General features: G+C 31.6%; 1 protein-coding gene across 1 annotated transcript in view; it reads right to left on the minus strand.

Moving 5' to 3' along the window:
* The window catches only part of LOC111614216 (zinc finger protein 271-like), a 62,372-nt gene extending 56,208 nt beyond the window's left edge, over nt 1–6,164 (minus strand). Inside the window, 2 exon segments of the mRNA XM_023355600.1 lie at nt 365–449; nt 6,028–6,164. The gene's annotated coding sequence lies outside the window, so the exon portion shown is untranslated.
* Between the last annotated feature and the right edge of the window lie 1,046 nt (nt 6,165–7,210).

Consider the following 7,210-nt stretch of genomic DNA (forward strand, 5'->3'; position numbering starts at 1 on the left):
TGTTCTATTGTAATATGTCCGTGCTTACAGGGTTTCCCTTGTACTATTAAATAAATAAATAAAATTAAAAACAAATTGAATTCTATCACACTTTATTTTCTAAAACAACTAAATTGGGATTTTTTCTGTTCTAGAATGCTGATGAATTAAACTGATTGCCTTAACTCTATGAAGTACAAACATTGATAATATTAAAATACCTGTTTAATTTCATGTACACCAAATATAAAATATTTGCAAAGTTTATGAAATATTATCAACTTAAAATTTATATAAATATAAATTTATCTATATTTATGTTTTAACTATTCTTTTAATCACTAGAAACATATATTTATAATGTTAAAAGTACGAAGTCTCTTACCTATTTCACTGTTATAATCGGAATTACTCCAACAATTGGAACAGTTTGTGTTATTTCTTGAATTTGAATTTTCATAAGTATTTACCTGAAAGGATTAAAAACTTACATTACATTATCACACAAATTAAATTTTATATAAGAAAAAAAAAAATATTTAAATCTAAACATAAAATTCCATTAAATCCATAAATACCTTCAAATAATAATATTTTATATGCATTTCTTTTGATTGTTTTATTATAAAAATTCCTTTACTTCATTCAAATCTAAAGCATTTTCATACCAAATTAATACGTAAAAATGAGAGTTTATACATTCAATAAATCTCCCCCATTAAACCTTTATCATTTTATGAATACTAAATACAATAAGTAGAAACTAAACGCAAGAAATCTTGAAATAAATCTAATAAAATGCATAAACTGTATAATATTTAATTAAATAAATGAACATCCACTAAAGGTCAACTCTATACTCTCCTTCAGTTCATGAAGGAAAATGTCTGAAATTTCTTTATACACTTTATGTAAGGCCCCTAACTCAAATTTGCCTTGATCCCATGAACTTATAACTCAAAACTGTTTATTTGTCTGTTTTAATGATTCAAATAGGGCAATGAATTCAATTGTATTATTTATTCTTATTCATAATAATCCAGGTTCAAAAATTGTTTATATTGACTGAAATTTTGAATGATATTTTAATTTCAAAAATCACGTGACTACGGTTAATCCTCCAGTAAGAAAGTTTATGATTTTCACCTACATAATTCTGTTATCAAATATAAAAAGAACAGATGAATAGATGGCTTATACCGGGAATCTACAGATCTGAAATTTGAAAATTTCACAGCCCAGTTTATATCAGAAGTGAAATCAGGCAAATGATAACCAATAAGTTTTAAAAAAGAATTAAATAAATATAAATCCAATGACATAATAAAGGATTTTGGAGTCAACTGTCTCACTAATGTTTGTTTGACAGGTTTTATAGGTAGACATCATGGATCCTTTCGAGTTCGGCTGACTCAGTTCAAAATTGTAACATTTTTCCCCACAGTAATGCATTTAAGTATACAATATTCATTTTAAAATTTTGGAAGAAGTAGGCCTAATGCAAACGTAGAAAGGTTGCAAATGACGCTTTGAAAACAACACTAGAGTCCTATACAAAAGTACATTTTACTGACCTCTGTGTATTTATGGTTTGAAGGGTCAGATTTAATTATTCTACAGAACTCTTTGTTATCCATACTAAATTCTTTCTTGCAATTCTTTAAAACTTCAAACTTTACATCACCTGGGTTCAATGTAAATTGTGAATATTCATTTTCTGGCTCTACTTTTATCTTCATTTTCTCAATTTAAAATGTTTTTCATTTGTCAACAATCTGTATTGATTAGAAGGTTTTAAAACTGCTGAGTTTGAGTTTACATTTGCCTAAATAAATAAATATAATTTATATAATAGGAAACACTTACCTCTCCTAGTTAAATAGTGTGTCAATCAATAAATAAACATATTAATTTCACTATAATTTTCGAACAACTAAGGGCTATTTCACATTATGACCGACTGCTCCAACCTGATTACAAATATTTAATTTTTTAACTCTGTCCAACTGAATCAACCTGTCTGTCAACCAACTGCTGTTGCCATGGCAATAATCATCTAGAGCAGGGGTGTCCAACCTTTTTGTTTCTCTGGGCCGCATTGGAAGAAGTCAAGGAATTTTGGGCCACAAGTATATATAATATATACTTATGGCCCAATATACAAGTATATTTAAAAATTAACACATCTAGATTATAATAATAAGGATTAAATAAGAAAAAAGGATATTTTAAAAACTTACTTCTACAGACACTTTCAATTTTTATTTAGAAATAGATAAATTCATTTATTATAAAAGAGAATAAAGAAAATTTATTTGAAAAACACAAATATTTGTTTTATTTGGGTCTCTAATTAATAAAAAGCGACGAAACGCCATTTTAAAGTGCATTTTCATTCATTAATATAATTATAAATAATATGTAGCCGAAAAAGTAGCCAAAGCGCCAAATGATATTTTTTACGTCAAGCAGAAAAAAGTAGCCACATTTGGCGCAATGTAGCCAAATCTTGCAACGTTCGAAGAAATACTAAATACAGCTGGAGTTGTGAATCAAAGGATTATAGACCCAAGTACGTGGAAAAAGAGGCAAAGGACAAAAGATAAAGAAGTGAAAAAGATTGAAAATTACGGGTCCATATTTGATTAACAGAAGTTCTATTTAACGTTTCTCACTACTACATCTTTTGTCCTTTCTCATCTTTTCCTTTTTTTCCCAAATTTGGGTCTATAAACCTTTGAGTCATAACTCCAGCTTTATTTAGTAATCCTTCCGCATTCACACATCTCCAAGTATTTGAAAATATTTTCTTTCCACTCAAAAATAAAATATGAATAAAAGTTTACGGCTTTGTGAAATTTCTTTTTTTAGTTTATGCCGTTGAAATAAATAAATAATAAAAAAATTAAAACATTTGTCAGCTTTGTTTACACGTTTATTGGGCCGCACTGGAACTTGCCTTGGGCCACATGCGGGCCGCGGGTTGGACACCCCTGATCTAGAGTCTGTTAAGTCTTAGTTCTAAATTATGCTGCAACAACAAATGGCATCACTGGGAACTGGCTTTGTCAATGTTTTGAGAATAAAATTGCACTTTAAAACAGTGTTTTCTCATTTTGTATTAATTAGAGACCCAAATAAAACAAATATTTGTGCTTTTCAAATAAATTTTTGTTTTAAAAAATTTTTGGCTACAAACACTAAAAACATCTAGCAACTCTGTTTTGAGTCGTTTTTAGTTACACGTGGTCTTCTCTGCGTGGTAAGTTTTAGTTAAAATGGACTTGGAGTTCAGTATATGCCATGTCAAATACAAATTTAAACAAAGCTTATCCAAACATATAGGGAGAAACATTAAAAAAACAGGGAATTATAGCAATTGCAAACGTGTTTCGAAAATATTTAAATGCAGCTTGTGTGTAAGTGTATATAAGAAAAATGAAGAACTATTGTCACATTTCAGCAAGGTGCATGACATTTTTATTTCTAATAATATTCAGACATATAATTTATTTAGTGATTTTAAGAAATGGAAACAGAAGTATGAAGTGAAAAATATAGTTAAGTACATTATAATAAGTGGTTCAGAAAGGAACATTAAGCCTAATAGTTCTATATATCATAACTGTCATAGATCAGGTTATTTCAAAAGTAAGGAAAAATTATTCCTTATTTAAATATATAAGGAAGCAAAAAGATTGATGGATTCTGTTTATCCGAAATGAAAGTGGGCATAAAACATGATGTAAAGTGTGTTGTTACAATCACCTTGCAACATGTAGGCCATCAAAATGAATTATGTCATACAGTTTTGTCATCGAAGGACAAAAATTTATTCTAGGAAACCTTTCAATGCCATAATAGAGGAAGTCAGAGACAGCCTATCAACACCTGAAGAGCTACAAAGACTTCATTTAGTAACAAGAAAGTATCTACATAATATTGAAAGTAATTTGCAATTGTCATCAAATTCTGCAAGACATCCAAATGATTCATGAAGTGTAGATGCCTGGGTGAATGAAATGAGAGATGACAGTAATGATTGTGTGTTGTTTTATAAACCACAAAGTACAAAATGTGAAGAATATCTTCATTTAGCAGAATCTGACTTTGCTTTAGCTATTATGAATGATGGTCAGATTTTTATGTTAGAAAAATATGGAAATGATGCTGTGTGTATTGATGGGACCTATGGACTTAATGCTTATCACTGATAATAATTGATGATATGTGACAAGGTTTTCCTTGTGCCTTTTTGTTTAGTAACAAAAGTGATAAGGAAATATTACAGATTTTTTTTTTTCCAAGATTAAAAAACAAGTAAGCTCCTTGTCAGCAAACATGTTTATGTCAGATATGGCTGATTCATTTTTGAATGCTTGGGTGCATGTTATGGGGAAACCTGCTCAAAGATTATATTGTTTGTGGCATGTTGACCATGCATGGTGCAAGAACCTCTGTAAAATAAAGTCTAAAGAAAAAAAGACGTTAAGTCCAGGCGTTAAGTCCTACGGGGCGCCTCAGTGGTAAACAAAATTAAAGGGTATAAGTTAGGGGCAACCAAAGGGAGCACTATAATAGGATCTCGCTCCATCCTAAAACTTGCTTCGGGCCGGCACTGCTTTTAAGAAATCCTATTTTACTATTGTAAATCCTAGTTATTTGACAATTATGATGTTTATGTAAACACTTTACTTATTGAGTAATGATAAATGTATATTTGAATTGTAAACTTGTTAATTTTTATACTTGGAATTTAATGATATTAAAATTTAATTATTTGTGCTTATCATTTGATTTGGTATTTTCTTATTTATTTAACTAGATTTTTTGTAGTAATTTGTTTTCTGCTAACATTATTTAATATTAGGTCTCAATTATTATTTCAATGGAAATTAATGCAAATGAAATCATAAATAGAGAGGCTAAATGACATCAAACCTCTACAGCATTGTAGTATAGTATTGTAGCAGTTTTTCAACATTGGCATTCCTAATATTAGTATATTCTTCTATCAGGGATAGATCTGGATAGAAACAATATGATGATGACTATACTATAATCACTTGACATTTTATTTATTATAAAAATTACATCTTGAGATTTGGTTCTATCTGCCCTTACGGGGTGAAAGAATGTTAATTATGTTACTATTTAATGTTGAAAACTACTGCATATAAGGAATCATACTGCCAGTGCTGTATCTAGGCAGGTGCAACAGGTGCTTCCGCACAGGNCTTTGAGATATATGTGCTGCCTTATAGCGACGATGGAGGAGCACACACAATCAATTACTTTCTCGTCCATTTCCAAACTGAGCCAGTGCTAAACGGCGAACTAACGCTCGTCAAACGCCGAGCTAACGCGCGTTAGCTTGGTGTTAAACGCGCGTTGAAAAACGCCTAGTGTGTACAGGGCCTTCCTTAGTCTTGAACTTTGTCTTTCTCTATAAGTATACTTTCCAAAATAATATCCAGACAATATGAAGGTTGCATACGTCACGTGAGTAATGAATTTATAATTAATGCAAACGGTAATGTTTTTAAACTATATACTTTAAAAACATATTACAGAACGTTCAATTACTACTACTAATAACACTTAGTGGAAAAATATCAAATTTTAAGTCCCCCTATGTTTTATTTTATTCGTAATTCCATCTGATCATTTTACTATATTAGTTTTTTATGGAATAATTCATTTCAGAGCGAGGTGTCCATTCATAAATTTATTTTATTTTGACTTTTAACTAATAATTTGACTCAAAACTGACAAAACTAGTTTCCGTGAGTGGCGCCTGATCGCACATAGCGGCATAATTTAGAACTAAGACTAAGCAGACGCTACAGAGGAACAAGTTGGCCATAGTACGAAAGAGCCCTAACAAAGACAGGTAAGTAAACTGTTTAAGTTCGCATTGTAGCAGTAACAAAGTGGGTGCACACTCAAAATTAATAAGAAAGCCAACAGGTAGCGCGTTACTAACTCACGTCATAGTTTGTAGGTACGAAAGCCACGTGGTAGACAAATATTGTTCCTAGAACCCACCTCGTTTGTACAGTTGTTACATCGTCAGTTCTTTTTCTTAGGTGTGTCAGCTATTTTGTTCATCCAGCTTCCCCTAGGTCTTTTCCCCTTCATTAGGGAAACCGATGCTATATAATATCGAAGATTTAAGATCGACGAGACGGAGAGTAAATGGGATCTCCATTATAGTGGATGCACTCGTGTCGCGGCAACCAAAAGCGGTGACGTAAACGCATCTTCGCCGCGCAGCTGCACAACCACACAAGTGGCATTTCGGCGCATGTGTACAGTATTCAAGATGGCGAACGATACCGACACTGCCGTTATCCACGTGTTTAGAAATTTTGTTTTGTACGGCTCGCTTTATTTAACTAGAAGATTTTGGATGATAGATATTTTGTTGGATCGAGAAAGAACTGGTGTACAAAACACGCTTATTCCTCGATCAAGATATGTCGATAAAGAATACTACTTCGACTAAGATTAGTTTGTTTTTTCCTTCGAATTAAATTATATGTGATTATTTGTGTAAAAAGTTATTATTGTTTTTTGTTTAGTCTAATGTCCGTTATCTTTGTTACCGCATCGTTCTTTCTGCTATTAAATACCACGTGATTGTATTTTCTCACGTGACTACCAGATGAACCGTTATTGGCTGATAGAAACGCGTCATGGCAAACTTAATGACTAATTCGACTCGTTACTAGAATTTGTAAGTTTTTATAAAACTCGTCTCTACCCTTAAAATTAAGGTTTTCCGTTATATAATATTTTAAAAATTAAATATTATAACAGAGGGCGCTAGCAAAATTCAATTGTTGCCGGGAGATTTGAGTTACTGGTTGCTGGTTTATCCTTCTATCGAATTTCCCTTTAGAATGGAGATAGAGGGAGAGAGTGAGAGACAGTTCACAGAATAACTTAAATTTAATATACCTGTAATGTTTACGCAATTATTATGTAAATCGGAGATATTTCTCCTCGTCTTCGAATTTTTCTTCGTTTTTTTTTTTTTATGTGCGTCGGAGGTATGTCTTTCTTTCACACAGACAATAAGTTTTAAGTGGCAGAATCCAGGGAACTATCCTGTGTGAGGTGACCTCATTTTTAAGCGCCGAACTCCTGCAATTAGAACTGTCGAAACAAGATTTCTACTCGGAAGTTAGACTGTTTAGCGCAGCGGTTCTCAAAGTGGGCGCGACGC

Source organism: Centruroides sculpturatus, unplaced genomic scaffold (assembly GCF_000671375.1).
Source record: "Centruroides sculpturatus isolate CEXI.00-Female unplaced genomic scaffold, Cexi_2.0 scaffold1809, whole genome shotgun sequence".
Lineage (NCBI taxonomy): Eukaryota > Metazoa > Arthropoda > Arachnida > Scorpiones > Buthidae > Centruroides > Centruroides sculpturatus.